Raw genomic sequence first — 16,753 nt, forward strand, 5'->3', positions numbered from 1 at the left:
ATTCCTAAGAGATATAATCCAGTATCTGGTACTACCAAACTTTCTTTACTAAAGTAAAATGTGAGGCTCCTCCATATTGATCACAGTTAAACATACTGATCTAATTTGCAATGGATAGAAAAGGTCAGGATGCCATATGTTTTGGATTTTGCTTGAGATTTAATTTGTATTTCACATTGATCTTTGTACCAAAGCCATTTTTCAAAGGGATATTAATTTAAAAAACTCTTTAAGTCCAGATGTTGAAATCCAGATCCAGTCTCTGTTCAGTCAGCAAACTGACCAAAAAGGGTCCCAAGAGACAAACTAACATGGACTACAATAATACATTTTATATTGATGAGAGGAGATGAGGAGGAAAATTAACAAGCTATAAACAGAATCGCTAGATGCAGGTAAGACAAATTACTGCATTAGATGAGGTTTAGACTAAGCAGATTGTGAACAAGAAATGTTGAGCTGCATTCAAAGATCCTCATCTTTACATCTACTGACAACTAACAACAGCACATGAAGGTTTGTAGAAGAACTAATAACGAGAAGAGCTGAACAGTCTGTATTTAGCAGAATGTGCAGTCTTCAAGTCATCACTATTTAGCATAAAGACTGGATGAGTATATCATTATTTCAGCTTTTCCATTGGTGAAGAAAATGAGAAGATCCTAACCCAGTCACTGAGCTTAAATGATAAATACATAAATTCACACATATGCAATTTTTGATCTGCAGTCAGACATTAGGAGAGTGTTTGCAGAATGTGGAGGGTTTCCTCAGGTGTGCTGAGTGAATCAGAAAAGAACTGGGCCAAGATGAAGACTTAGCCTAGAGGCTGCATTTTGCACACTGAATGAAGTCTCCTGGCTGAAAATCTGCTGAAATGTACACATCTACACTGTGTAAGAGTAGACACAATCAGCACAAAAAAGTAAATTCAAGAATTCAAATATTTAACTGCAACACTTTAACGAATCAAGAGTGGATTATTACTTGTGAAAATGACACATGACCATACTCTAGTCTTTTAGTTTTTAAAACAGTAACTTTTAGTGTGGAACTATCCATCCATCCATCCATTTTCTTCCGCTTATCCGGGGCCGGGTCGCGGGGGCAGAAGCCTAAGCAGAGAAGCCCAGGCTTCCCTCTCCCCAGCCACCTCCTCCAGCTCATCCGGAGGGACCCCAAGGCGTTCCCAGGCCAGCCAAGATACATAATCTCTCCAGCGTGTCCTGGGTCTACCACGGGGCCTCTTCCCGGTGGGACATGCCCGTAACACCTCACCCAGGAGGCGGCCAGGAGGCATCCTAATCAGATGCCCGAGCCACCTCAACTGGCTCCTTTCGATGTGGAGGAGCAGCGGCTCTACTCTGAGCCCCTCCTGGATGGCCGCACTCCTCACCTTATCTCTAAGGGAGAGGCCAGCCACCCTTCGAAGGAAACTCATTTCTGCCGCTTGTATTCGCGATCTTATTCTTTCGGTCACTACCCAAAGCTCGTGACCATAGGTGAGGGTAGGAACGTAGATCGACCGGTAAATCGAGAGCCTCGCTTTTACGCTAAGCTCCCTCTTCACCACGACGGACCGGTGCAGCGTCCACATCACTGCAGAAGCAGCCCCGATCCGCCTGTCGATCTCCCGTTCCCTTCTCCCATCACTCGTGAACAAGACCCCGAGATACTTAAACTCCTCCACTTGAGGCAAGAACTCGTTCCTGAGCCGGAGATGGCACTCCACCCTTTTCCGGCTGAGGACCATGGCCTCAGACTTAGAGGTGCTGATTCTCATGCCAGCCGCTTCACACTCGGCTGCGAACCGTTCCACTGCGAGCTGGAGGCCACCCCCTGATGAAGCCAACAGGACCGCATCATCTGCAAAAAGCAGAGATGAGACTCTGAGGCCACCAAGGAAGAAGCCTTCCGCCACCTGGCTACGCCTAGAAATTCTGTCCATAAAAATTATGAACAGAATCGGTGACAAAGGGCAGCCCTGACGGAGTCCAACACCCACAGGAAACAAATCCGACTTATTACCGGCTATACGGACCAAGCTCTCACTGTGGTTGTACAAGGACTGAATGGCCTGCAACAATGGGCCAGACACCCCATACTCTCGCAGAACCTCCCAAAGGACACCCCGAGGGACACGGTCGAATGCCTTCTCCAAGTCCACAAAGCACATGTAGACTGGTTGGGCAAACTCCCACGCACACTCGAATATCCTTGAGAGGATAAAGAGCTGGTCCAGCGTTCCACGACCAGGACGAAAACCGCATTGTTCCTCCTGAATCCGAGGTTCGACTAACGGACGCACCCTCCTTTCCAGCACCCTGGCATAGACCTTACCGGGGAGGCTGAGTAGTGTGATCCCCCGAAAGTTGGAGCACACCCTCCGGTCTCCCTTCTTAAAGATGGGGACCACCACCCCGGTCTGCCAATCCAATGGCACTGCCCCAGATCTCCACGCGATGTTGCAGAGGCGTGTCAACCAAGACAGCCCTACAACATCCAGAGCCTTCAGGAACTCAGGGCGAATCTCGTCCACCCCAGGGGCTCTGCCACCAAGGAGTTGTTTAACTACCACAGTGACCTCACCCCCAGTGATGGTCAAGTCATCCCCCTCATCCCCAGACTCTGCTTCCACTACAGAAGGCGTGTCAGTGGGATTCAGAAGGTCCTCGAAGTATTCCTTCCACCGTCCGACTATAGCCTCAGTTGAAGTCAGCAGCACCCCCCCCGCACTATAAACAGTGTGAGTGGAGTGCAGCAACAATGGAGGTGCGGAACATGGTCCATTCGGACTCAATGTCCTCAGCCTCCCTCGGAATGCTGTCGAAGTTCTGCCGGAGGTGGGAGTTGAAGATCTCCCGGACTGGGGCTTCTGCCAGGCGTTCCCAGCGCACCCTCACAATACGTTTAGGTGTGCCAGGTCTGTCCAGCATCTTCCCCCGCCACCTGATCCAACTCACCACCAGGTGGTGATCAGTTGACAGCTCAGCTCCTCTCTTCACCCGAGTGTCCAGAACATACGGCCGCAGATCTGATGATACGATTATAAAATCGATCATCGACCTGCGACCTAGGGTGTCCTGGTGCCATGTGCACTTATGGACATCCTTGTGTTCGAACACGGTGTTTGTTATGGACAAACTGTGGTTTGCACAGAAGTCCAATAACAAAACACCATTCGGGTTCAGATCGGGCAGGCCGTTCCTCCCAATCACGCCCCTCCAGGTCTCACTGTCATTGCCCACGTGAGCGTTGAAGTCTCCCAGCAAGACTATGGAGTCACCAGATGGAGCACTCTCCAGCACCCCACCCAGCAACTCCAAAAAGGGTGGGTACCCTGAACTGTCATTCGGCGCATAAGCGCAAACAACAGTCAGGACCCGTTCCCCAGCCCGAAGGCGCAGGGAAACTACCCTCTCGTCCACCGGTGAAAACTCCGACGTACAGGCAGCAAGCCGGGGGGATACAAGAATACCCACCCCAGCTCGCTGCCTCTCACGAGGGCAACTCCAGACTGGAACAGAGTCCAGCCCTTCTCCAGGAGACTGGTTCCAGAGCCCAGGCCATGCGTTGAGGTGAGCCCAACTATATCTAGCTGGTATCTCTCAACCTCACGCACTAGCTCATTGGGACATTCCATGTCCCAATAGCCAGTTTCGATAGCCGGGGATCAGTCCGCCAGGGCCTCTGCCCTCGGCCACCGCCTGACACACACCGCACCCGACCCCTACGACACCTCCTGCGGGTGGTGGGCCTGCAGGAGGGCGGGCCCATGTAACCTCTTCGGGCTGCGCCCGGCCAAGCACCACGGGCTAATGCCTGGCCACCAGACGCTCTCCCTCGAGCTCCCTCCCCAGGCCTGGCTCCAGGGTGGGGCCCCGGTAACCCTATCCCGGGCAGGGTAAACTGTTCCCTTGTTTTTTCACTCATAAGGGTCTTCTGAACCGCTCTTTGTCTGGACCCTCACCCAGGACCAGTTTGCCATGGGAGACCCTACCAGGGGGACAAGCCCCCAGACAACATAGCTCCTGGGATCACTGGGACACAGAAACCCCTCCACCACGATAAGGTGGCGATTCACGGAGGAGAGTGTGGAACTAATCTAATTCAAATATGAAACTAAAGCCAAACAAGTAAAGCATGGGAAGCTAGCGTGGTTCAGTCCATATACAGTGCTGTAAAAGTATTTGCTCCCCTTCCTAATTTTTTTTTTTTTTTTTTTTGCATATTTGTCAAACTGACATTTTTCAGATCATCAAGCCCCAGACTGTCACACTACCACCACCATGTTTGACTGTGGTGTTCTTTTTATGAAAGGCTGTGTTAGTTTTACACCAGATGTAACAGGACTCAAACCTTCCAAAAAGTTCCACTTTCATCTCATCAGTCCACAGAATGTTTTCCCAAAGGTCTTAGGGATTATCAAGATGTTTTTGGCACATGTGAGACGAGCCTTTGTGATCTTCTTGGTCAGCAGTGGTTTTCACCTCGGAACTCTCCTATGGATGTCATTTTTGGATGCCAGGCAATCACTTTTTTCACACAGGGCCAAGTAGGTCTGGATAGCGTTTTTCCACTTAATAAATGAAATCATCTTTTCAAAACTACATTTTGTATTTACTCATGTTATCTTTGTCTAATATTAAAATTTGTTTGATGATCTGAAACATGTAAGTGTGACAAATGTGCAAAAACCCTCCCCCAAAAATAGTTATCAGGAATGTGGCAAATACTTTTTCACAGCACTGTAACACAGTCTTCCTACTAAACCTCTAAAACTGACTACTATGTTGACCCTTGATAAACTCCTTCAGAAATGCTTTGACTTGTTGGAAGCCTCATTGAAATACTGGTAGATTAATGAGGAAAAAAAGGTAAAATAAAGGTGTAATTCACTGAATCCATGGTTTTTATCTAGAAGCCTGAAAGTAGCAGGATTCACATTTGAATTAAAGGTTAACCCTTTAATGTAAGTCCTATTTCTGTGTGTTTTATCTTTTTGTACACAATGCCGTTTCAGGCTCTTGGAGGGAGTGACTGGTGAATGGTGATTTTACTAAACTGTTAGAATTTTTAGACATTTTCATCAATTTGACAGATTTGGCCACTAGGATTAAGCGAACTTAAGGAATTGTATTTTGTGTTCTTTTAGTTTTGACATCTGGATTTCTTTTTTGTAATTGTGGAAAAGTCTAACATCTCAGCGGTGGTGCCTGACATCTCTCTCAGTCACCTGTTTTAGCTCACTGCAGTGCTGCCAATTTAGCAAGACTGGCTGACTTGATGTTATTGCTCTTCTGCTGCAAATACAGTTGTCTGCTCTCACCACAGTGCCACAGAGTAGCAGCAGCAGCAGCAGCAGCACTCAGATGAGTGTGTGCATGGCATGAGAGAAAAAAGTAAGACTATGTTGCTTCTAACTTTCTTTCGAAGGGATCGTTTTACATATATAAGTCTTCATCTTAAACTAACGAAGTAACTCCCCACAGGAAGGCAAATAGGAGTATTTTCAAAATGTCTAATATCCTCATGACCTGCATTTTTTTTTCTTTTGCTGTAATTTCCATGCTCAAACAGTTGTCACATCTGCATGTTTTAATTCTTATTCTCAGTTAGTGAGGAGACTTCTCTTTTCGTCCCAGTGTCCTCACTCCCTCCTCTCTTGCTTCCTCTCCTCTCAACACTCTGCCCCTCATGTGTCGCTATGGCAAAGCCAACAACCTTTGACATCAAAACAAACAGTGACTATGCCGTAGCATTCACACAGACAGGGAAACTTTAGGCTAAGACATGGTTTTGTTTTCCTCGTGACTGATATTCTATTATTTTCTACTCCAACACACCTGAAAGTTTAGGAAAGGAGAAACATTACAGGCACCTCTCACCCAACCACTGAAATGGCAACCATATTCAGAGCTCATGTTTATGCTGGCTTTAACTTTTCCAAACACTGACATGTACTTATGTGGTGATGTAGTAGATGTCCTTCACCTGAACCCTGTCTGTGACGTAAGTCTTGTGCTGACTAACTTATATCCATGACCTAACAAACATATCCTCTTCTAGTGGTGAATATTTGAAGGGCTGCAGTCTGTGGAGAATGTTCAACAGACTGGAAGAAATGCCTCCATTTGCTTTGATAACATCATTAAATGAAACATAAAATATAGAGCATAACCATTGTTCTCCACAAGTACCGCAGAGAGAGAAAAAAAAAAAAGGTAACTGGATGTTTTCTAAAGTCACCAGCAGCCCTTTCAGCCACAATGTAGCTTTACTAACCTGTTGCACATGGCAGTGCATGACCACATCCTCACAAGCAGCCTTCCTGTCCTATTTAAATTTCCGTTGACATGAAAATGTAAGTTTTAAACATAACATAAATCCTGCCAGCAAAAGTGTCATTCAGCCACAGTGTATGGAAGAATGTACAGTGTATCACAAAAGTGAGTACACCCCTCACATGTCTGCATATATTTAAGTGTATCTTTTACACTGTTATATAAACTGCACACAGACTACTTTTATACTATATATACAGAGTAACTAAAATATTTGTAGCACAGTATAGCAGTAGACTATTCACAATATTGTTGTGCAGCAGTTTATTAGGGTGAAGGAGAGGGGAAGCTTATGTGTTATGTGCTGCGGGTATTTTACAGCACCAGCTCGTGACTCTATTTGAAGTGTGAGAGCCTACCTCCTTCTATAACCATCAAAAGTAACAAGTCTGAATAATTTCACCAAATTTTAAATGTACAAATTACAGGCTTAGCAATTAGCAAATAGCATAAATTCCTGTGAATGATGAGTGTCAAACAAATGTTTGAAACCGAGGGCATGTTTCACAGACACTCACTCAATGTCATTGGCAGGAGATGTGAGTCACCCACCTCTGACTGGAGGGTGTTAACAATGAATGTGTTTCATGTTTTTAATAGTGTAGATAGTTCCCAAATATTTGACTGCCACCACTGGCTCTGGTATAAAATCGCAGTGCAATGCATGAATAAACAATTGACACTGACCGCTGTCAGACCACACGCTTGCCATTTACATAGAAGACTTTACCCAGAAATATTTTTCCCTGTTTTTCTTTGTTCAGCAAAATAATCAGTCACTTCCTTTAATGGTCCGGAGGTGTGAAACCATATTGTGCATTCTCATCAGGTCAGTTTTTGATGTATTTGTCCAAACGCCCAGCTCTGTTGCCAAGTTGGAAGTGAAACTATAGAGCATTTACTACTAAAAACCTGCCAAGCACCCCACATTAGCAGACATTTGATATTTTATAAGATCATACTGTTTCCAGCTGCGTGCTCCTGCTGGTGTGTTCCCCCTTGTGATGTTTTGCCTAAAACTCCACAAAATAGAAAGACTTTTTACAGAACGTGACTCAAAATACAGAACGATGTGATGCTGAAACAATGAATTAATGCATTTTTGAATGCTTTTGTCCATGTTCCTCACCTGTCAGAATATTCTGTCTTTGACTGTTTTCTTTTACATCAAATACCTCCTCTTCATTCTACAAAGGTCTGAAATACTTTCCTGTTAGTAGTGCATACACTGTGTGTAACAGTACACGTGTCAACTTCTTTGAGAAAACAAGAAAAAAGGACTAGAAGGAGAAATGACTGTTGTGCTGACATCCAAGACTTGCTAATCTCCATCTAATCTATTTTCCATTAGGTATTTCTATTGAGAAGAGGGTCAAGAAGCAAAATATAAAAGCAGTCAGGACACATTTGCATAATTCTCCATATTTTCCAGTTCCTTAATTTATAGCACCTCTATCTGTGACGTTCTCGGGCTCCTTTTTTCTCCTACAATACTTTACAGGGTATTTGGTTCTGTTGCTCTTGCGCTGGCAGCATTCCAGATAGAATTGAATTTGAAACAATACCAAACTACGTATGACTAAAAACCAAAAGGCAAATGTCAGCTGTAAGTAATGAAATAGAAGGCTGAGGGTCCAAAATCCCAACTGTAAAGACATTTCCCTAACTTGGAGTGGCTTGTATAAACTCAGACAAGAAAAAAGATAAAACTAGTTTTATCTTTTTTCGTGATGGCTTATCAAGTTACAGTATATCACAAAAGTGAGTACACCCCTCACATTTCTGCAGATATTTAAGTATATCTTTTCATGGGACAACACTGACAAAATGACACTTTGACACAATGAAAAGTTGTCTGTGTGCAGCTTATATAAGAGTGTAAATTTATTCTTCCCTCAAAATAACTCAATATACAGCCATTAATTCTAAACAAGCGACAACAAAAGTGAGTACACCCCTAAGAGACTACACCCGTAAATGTCCAAATTGAGCACTGCTTGTCATTTCCCCTCCAAAATGTCATGTGACTCATTAGTGTTACTAGGTCTCAGGTGTGCACAGGGAGCAGGTGTGTTCAGTTTTGTAGTACAGCTCTCACACTCTCTCATACTGGTCACTGAAAGTTCCAACATGGCACCTCATGGCAAAGAACTCTCTGAGGATCTTAAAAGATGAATTGTTGCTCTACATGAAGACTGTTATATAAGCTGCACACAGACTACTTTTCAAGTGTCATGTTGTCAGTGTTGTCCCATGAAAAGATATAATTAAATATCTGCAGACATGTGAGGGGTGTACTTACTTTTGTGATACACTCTGTGTGTGTGTGTGTGTGTGTGTGTGTGTGTGTGTGTGTGTGTGTGTGTGTGTGTGTTTTTTAGCTATATTTAAGTGTTAGAGTGCTCATCAGATTTCCCCCTTTTCTGTCAGAATTCTTGGGAATCTGAAACATTCTAGTAGAATTCTGTTGGGATATAAAGGGTTAAAACACAGGTTTATTAAAGGAGGTGGCTCCATATACTACTTTGAAACCAGTTTCACATAGTGTTGTCCTGCAACCTCCAGCAACCATTCAACGGGCCAGGGAGTACTAATTTTTTATCTAGCAACTGGTGGTTGCTACTAACCCCAACTTCAACACATAATCCCAGATGGCAGCAATGCACATAAACATTACAGTACAACTGTAAAAATGTTAATCTGACCCCCCCCCAAAAAAAACAAAACAAAAAAACAAAACAAAAACAAAACAAAACAAGTGATGGATGAATTACTCCCAATTCCATCATCTGACTTTTGTGCTAAAAGGAACGTGGCATAAATGTTTAACTGGGAGGCTCTGGTACGTCACTGTCTGCCCATTAAACATCTACTTGGCAGAGAGTTGGGAATAATAAAAGTAACTCAAATATTGACTCAGATCATTCATTCTTTTTTTTGTTTATCTAGTTTGCAAGTGAGGATACAATATCACTCTGACTGGATATGAGTTTCTCATGAGTTGTTACTCCCACAGTGGACATTATCAGTTAATTGCACATCTTTCAGTCATTGTGCAAATAATATAAATGCTACCAGAATTCCTCAGAGAATTAGAGGAATCGCTTTAAAGCTGAAGGTTACTGCAGTTTGCACCACTGCACACAGATTGTGTGAAAGTAGTGACGATAAACTGTTACTGTAAACTAACAATATCTGTTTTTATTCTCAGAGTCACTGTTTCCAATACATCTGTGTAGATTCTCAGTCATCCAGGTCATAGTAGTCTCTGGAGCTTGAAAAAAGGCGACTGGACTGCTTTTTGTTTCCAATACAGAGTGATCTACTTAATGATACAAGCTTCACTGAGGATTTTTTTAATCAAGGCCATGTGAAATTGGGAAAACATTTTTTTTTTTTTTTGTTGCAAGATGAGTCATGAGAGCTCAGTGTGCAGGTTGTTATGTTGATGTAGTTATAAAGGAACCTACCTAACACTGGAAACATGCAGTTGACTGACGGCTAATGGCCATCCTTGTGGCCTATAGATGGCCAATAGAACAATAGACATAGGACAAACAATGCTCATTAAATGTCCCAAAGATCTGAATATTTAACATGGTGAAAGCAAGTCCAAAATGTTAATGCTATCATTATATCATCCAATTACATTTGAGGTACTGCAGTAAATTCAAGCTACTTGTTACTCTCTTTGAGCCATCCACACTAATAAGATTTCATTTTTATAAAATCCACAGTTCTTCTGCATTTTAGGCTGAATTAACTTTTGCAAGCTCTGCTGCCCACATTTTAGTTTAGAAACTCCAGAACTGCATTTTTTATTCTGCATAGGCAAAAAAATGAGACTTTCATAAACAATGGCAGACACCGTTGCTTACTGTTTGATTGGGTCTCGTCAGGCTCTTGAAGTCTTCCCCTGATTTGTGACGTCACTATAACATGACTGATCGTCTTTGACTACCAGTTGTTAAGCCAACATGGATAATGAATTACAAGCATTGCTGACCTTTCTCGTCTGCGCAAGCAGGTGTTGTGCCATTAGATTCTGCCTTTAATCATGCTACCTCTATGTCAATGTGCAGAAAGCATGCCCAGTGCATGTGAAGAGCCATGTTATCTGCTTTTACTGACTTGTGTAGATGTAGATGTAAATGATGCGTAAACACAACGTGGGCAGCATGGTGGTGTACTGGATTCAGATTCACTGGCCAGCTGTGGCCTTTCTGTGGGGAGTTTGCATGTTCTCCCCATGTCTTGCCAGTTATTCCAGCTTCTTCTCACAGCCCAAGCATTTGCATGGCGTTAGGTTAATTGGCAATTCTAAATTGGCCATAGTTGTGAACACAAGTATGAATAATTGTCTGTCTCCCTGTGTTATCCCTGTGATAGACTGATGACCTGTCCATGGTGTACCCTGCCTTTCACCCAACGACAGCTGGGATAGGCTCAAAAAAAAAAAAAGCTTCATAAGGTTTGAAACTGATAGGTGTCTATTTCCATCTTTTACGTGTCTGAGTTTTATGCAGCAAAACTAAATGGTTAGAGTAAGAAGAAAGGATGAATCAGGCCAAAATAAAAGGGTTGTCCTGGGGGATGAATCCCTTCATAGGAATTTCAGAGAGTGCTGGCACGCAACATACTTCCAATTAAAATACATCAGATTTAAAGTAGTCCTGTCTGTCAGGAAAAACAGAGGACAATTCATGTCCCTGCACACGAACAAATGAATCACATTTCGTGACTATTTCTCAACTCCCCATGAGACTGGGCTGTGTTATTACTGCTAGAGGCAGACTTAGAAGGTCATGCTGCTTTCCAGGGGTCAGCCTGTCAACTCCACTAATGGTTGGGGTGCTTCAGTTGCTGAATGGACCTTTGCTGCATATTATTACCCACCTTTTTCTTCCCTCATTTCTTGCCAGTCACACAAAGAGCTACATTCTAGCAAATACCAGCCAATTTTTGTGGAATTTAAGCATTAGTTTTTCTTTCAGCATCAAGAAATGTTTGCTTTATCTAAGCTTCCTTCCAGTATACTGCTCATTTGTGCCTCTCACACACACACACACACACACACACACACACACACACACACACACACACACACACACACACACACACACACACACCCGGGTCTCCATTTACTTAGCTGCTTGTGTGATGAGATCTTGCTCTGACTCTTGTGAGATGAAGTCAGAGCACACAACTGTTAATTGCAGTCACTGAACTGTTACACGCAAAGCCAAGAAAGATAACAGTAAGATTCTCTTCCAGATTTTTACTTCATTCTTTCCTGAGAGGAATTTCTTAGGATCTAAATGAAAACATCTACCATTTCACTTAGTTTAACATTCAAGGTTCACAGTGGCTGGCAAAACATTACTACCCCAAATACAACCGAGACTTTAGCACTGCAGCCTTCTGAAATCATACATCATATGATGCAATGTTGAAGGTTATGCATCACAAAGAGATTTGTTTAATTCTGTCTGTTCCCTCATGGTCAGGGCTGTATGTATGCTGCATGTCCCAGTACACTGAACCTCCCATGCGTTCTGTGTACTGTATTTTAGAACTTAAAAAGAGCATGAGAATGTTTATTGAGATTATTAGTTGTCCTGTCTGAGAGATAAAGTTTGGTTGGTTTTGCTGAAAGATTCGTGTCACCAAGAAAGAAATTGGAGGTGATACAGGAGATTTCTTTAAATTTCAATTGATTTTTATTTATATAGCATCAGTTTACAACAACAGTTACCACAAAGTGCTTTACATTGCAAGGTAAAGGCCCTTAGAGAGAAAATCCCAACAATCAGATGATTTTCTATGAACAAGCAGCTCTTGATGGTGGGAAGGAACAGCTCCCTTTTACCAGGAAGAGACCTCTGGCAGGTTCATGGAAGGGCAGGCATCTGCTGAGACTGGTTGGGGGAAAGAGAAGAGAAAAAAGGTCAGCATAGAGAGACAAGGACAAAACACAAACTACTAAAGGGAGATGACAAAGGTTAATGACACGCAGTGTGCTATATAAACACATCAGGAATGAAAAGAGAGGAGTGAAGGAGAAATGCTCAGTGCATCATGGGACGTTTCCCAGCAGCCCGAGCCTGTAGGAGCATATCTAAGGGGTGGCCACTTGATCCAAACTGGGAGTTAGTTCCACAGGAGAGAGGTCTGATAGCTGAAGGCTCTGCCTCCCATTCTACGTTCAGAAACTCTAGGAACCTCAAGTAAACCTGCAGTCTGAAAGCAAAGTGCTCTAATAGCATAATATGATACCACAAGGTCTTAAAGATATGATGGGCCCTGATCATTCAATACTTTGTATGTGAAAAGAAGGATTTTTAATTCAATTCTGGATTTAACATCCAGCAAGAAGCTAATATGAGAGAAATCGGATCACTTTACAGTCAGTCAGTGTTCGATTTATTAATGGCATGTTGGGTCACCTGAAGGCTTTTCAGGCAGCTTTTAGAACAGCCTGATCATAATGAATTACAGTGTAACAAATGCATGAAGTAGTTTTCAGCATGACTGAGACAGGCTGTTTTTCATTTTAGCAATACTTTGCATATAAAGGAAAGCATTCATAGATATTTGCTTAAGGTGTGCACTGAAAGACATATCTTGGTTAAAATAACTCCAAGATTCCTCACAGCAGTACTGGAGGCCAAGATCATTCTATTCAGAGTATCTCTTTAGACACTGTTTTTGATTTTTATTGGCCAAGTACAATTACCTCACTTTTCTCCAAACTTTAGAAGCAGATTTGGGTTCTGAATGTATACAATACATATACATAGAGTAAATTTCCATCTTATTTTTCTACAGCCTTCATCCCTAACTTCAGTCCGAAAACAATGTGGGAGTCATCAATTCCTGAAACCTGGGAATTTGATTTGCCATCTTTTTATGATTTGTTGACAGCTAGTAGTGCAAACAGTGCAGAGATAACAGCATGTTGACAGACTCTGAAGGTGAATAAAGTGCAGGATAAAAGCGCGTGTAGCTTTCCAGCAACACGACACTGGATTTTACCTATTAGTCAGAACATTGAGCTGTGAATAAGAAGGGGCAGAGAGGTTATTTGCACTCAGATGCCTTTCACTTCTGCAATCGTTCAAACATTTTCAAAAGCTATTTTAAAAAAAGTCTTTTTTATTTCTGATTGTTCTATGCCACTTAAAATTCACATTTAGACAATACAGTCTCACGTTATTTAGAGACTTGCAGTCAGTTACACAGTGATGAAATAGCACCAGTGACATCAACAGTGAATGGCAGGAAGGAAGTTCAACATGAAAGGATGAATGCATTCAGAAAATGGCCTTTACCCAAGTCTCAGACAACAATAGCCACATGATCCCATCCCAACCCAGCAATGACGCAATTAAAAATAAATAACAATAGCCCATGGCCACTTTGCAGCCAATAGTCAAACAAAGAAAACTCCTCCAAGATTGGCCTGATCCACATTCACATGAGTTTTGGAGATTCCCTCTTTCTGTAATGTCAGCCTTAGAGGCCTTCTAGAGTTACATGGTGGGCTGAGATTATCACTATTGACAGATTTGACTAGAGCATTTCTACTTTAATTGAGATCATCTCAACAGATCCATCTAAATGATGCTGTTAGGAAGTAGACTCACTGGCAACTTCATTAGGTACACCCATTCAACTGCTCACTAATGCAAATATCTAATTAGCCAATTGCATGGCAGCAACTCAGTGCAATTAGACGTGTAGACATGGCCAGGACAACTTGCTGAAGTTCAACCCAGCATCAGAATGGGGAAGAAAGATGATTAAAGTAATCTTGTGGCATGGTTGTTGGGGTCAGATGGGCTGGTTTGAAGATTTTAGAAACTACTGATCTACTGGGATTTTCCTACACAACAGTCTCAAAGGTTTACAGAGAATGGTCTGAAAAAGAGGAACTATCCAGTGAGAGACAGTTCTCTGGATCATTATAACCAAGGCATACAGAAGACCTTCTCTGAAAGCTCAATACATCAAACCTTGATGCAGATGGGATACAGCAGCAGAAGACCACACCAGGTGGTAACTGAGGCTACAATATGTACAGGCTGATGAAAACTGGACAATTGAAGACTGGAAAATCCCTATCCCTGCAACAGACTGGCGACCTGTCCAGGGTGTACACTGCCTCTTGCCCTGTGGCAGCTGGGAAATGCTCCAGCCCCCCCTGAATTGGCTAAGCAGAAGAAGATGGATGGATGGTACATTTGGATGGTAGGTTCAGAATTTGGCATAAACATCATCAAAGCATGAATTCATTCTGCTTTGGTAGTGATGATTTAACAGTATGGGAGATATTTTCTTGGTGTGCTTGCCATCAAACTCTATAGCCTACCTGAGTATTGTTGCTGATCATGTCCATCCCCTTATAACCACACTGTACGCATCTTCTAGTGACTGCTTCCAGCAGGATAATGTGCCATGCCACAAAGCTCAAACTAATCTCATCGCAAACTGGTTTCTTGAACATGACAATGAGTTCACTGTACTCAAATGGCCTCCACAGTTAGGAGATCTCAATCCAATAGAGCACCATTGGGATGTGGTGGAATGGGAGATTTACATGTTCAGCTGCCAAATCTGCAGCAACTGTCTGATGCTGTCATGATGACATGATAGCATCACACTGGATGAGGAATTTTCTAGCACCTTTTTAAATTTCTGCCACAAAGAGTAAATGTGGTTCCAAAGGCTAAACAGTGTTCAAGTACAACCCCAATTCCAATGAAGTTGGGACGTTGTGTAAAACATAAATAAAAACAGAATACGATGATTTACAAATCCTTTTCAACCTATATTCAACTGAATACACTACAAATACAAAATATTTAATGTTCAAATTGATAAACTTTATTGTCTTTTTTTGCAAATATTCACTCATTTTGAATTTGAGGCCTGGAACACGTTACAAAAAAGTTGGGACAGAGGCATTTTTACCACTGTGTTACATCATCTTTCCTTTAAACAACACTCAATAAGCATTTGGGAACTGAGGACACTAATTGTTGAAGCTTTGTAGGTGGAATTCTTTCCCATTCTTGCTTGATGTACAACTTCACTTGCTCAACAGTATGGGGTCTGCGTTGTCATATTTTGCGCTTCATAATGCACCACACATTTTCAATGGGCGACAGGTCTGGACTGCAGGCAGGCCAGTCTAGTACCCGCACTCTTTTACTACGAAGCCACGCTGTTGTAACATGTGCAGAATGTGGCTTGGCATTGTCTTGCTGAAATAAGCAGAGACGTCCCTGAAAAAGACATTGCTTGGAATGCAGCATACTGTATGTTGCTCCAAAACCTATATGTACCTTTTAGCATTAATGGTGCCTTCACAGATGTGCAAGATACCCATGCCATGGGCACTAACACACCCCCATACATCAGAGCTGCTGGCTTTTGAACTGTGCCCTCATAACAATCCGGACTGTCCTTTCCTCTTTGGCCCGGAGGACATGATGTCCATGATTTTCAAAAGCAATCTGAAATGTGGACTCGTCAAACCACAGGACATTGTTCCATTTTGCATCAGTCCATATCATATGAGCTCAGGCCCAGAGAAGCTGGTGGGGTTTCTGGGTGTTGTTAATGCACTTGTAGATGGAGCAACAAACTGTATTCACTGACAATGGTTTTCTGGTGTTCCTGAGCCCATGTGGTAATGTCTGTTACAGAATGATGTCGGTTTTTAATGGAGTACCACCTGAGGGATCGAAAGTCATGGGCATTCAATGTTGGTTTTCGGCCTTGCCGCTTACTTGGAGAGATTTCTCCAGATTCTCTGAATTTTTTGATGATATTATGGACTGTAGATGATGTAATCCCTAAATTCCTTGCAATTGTACGTTGAGAAACATTCTTAAACTGTTGGACGATTTGCTCACGCAGTTGTTCACAAAGTGGTGAACCTCGTCCCATCCTTGCTTGTGAAAGACTGAGCCCTTCGGGGATGCTCCCTTTATACCAAATCATGACACTCACCTGTTTCCAATTAACCTGTTCCAAACAGGTGTTTTTTGAGCATTCCTAAACTTTCCCAGTCTTTTGTTGCCCCTGTCTTTTGGAACATGTTGCAGGCCTCAAACACAAAATGAGTGAATATTTGCAAAAAACCCAATAAAGTTTATCTATTTGAACATTAAATATCTTGTCTTTGTAGTGGATTCAATTAAATATAGGTTGAAAAGGATTTGCAAATCATCATATTCTGTTTTTATTTATGTTTTACAAAACGTTCCAACTTCATTGGAATTGGGGTTGCACTATCAAGGTGTATCCAATAAAGTGTCTGGTGAGTGTAAAAACACTGAAATAACAGCCAGTGAATATAAGGTCACTGACTTTCCCCATGCATTTTTCTTGTTTGTGTGTTT

Source organism: Archocentrus centrarchus, chromosome 13, assembly GCF_007364275.1.
Source record: "Archocentrus centrarchus isolate MPI-CPG fArcCen1 chromosome 13, fArcCen1, whole genome shotgun sequence".
Classification (NCBI taxonomy): Eukaryota; Metazoa; Chordata; class Actinopteri; order Cichliformes; family Cichlidae; genus Archocentrus; species Archocentrus centrarchus.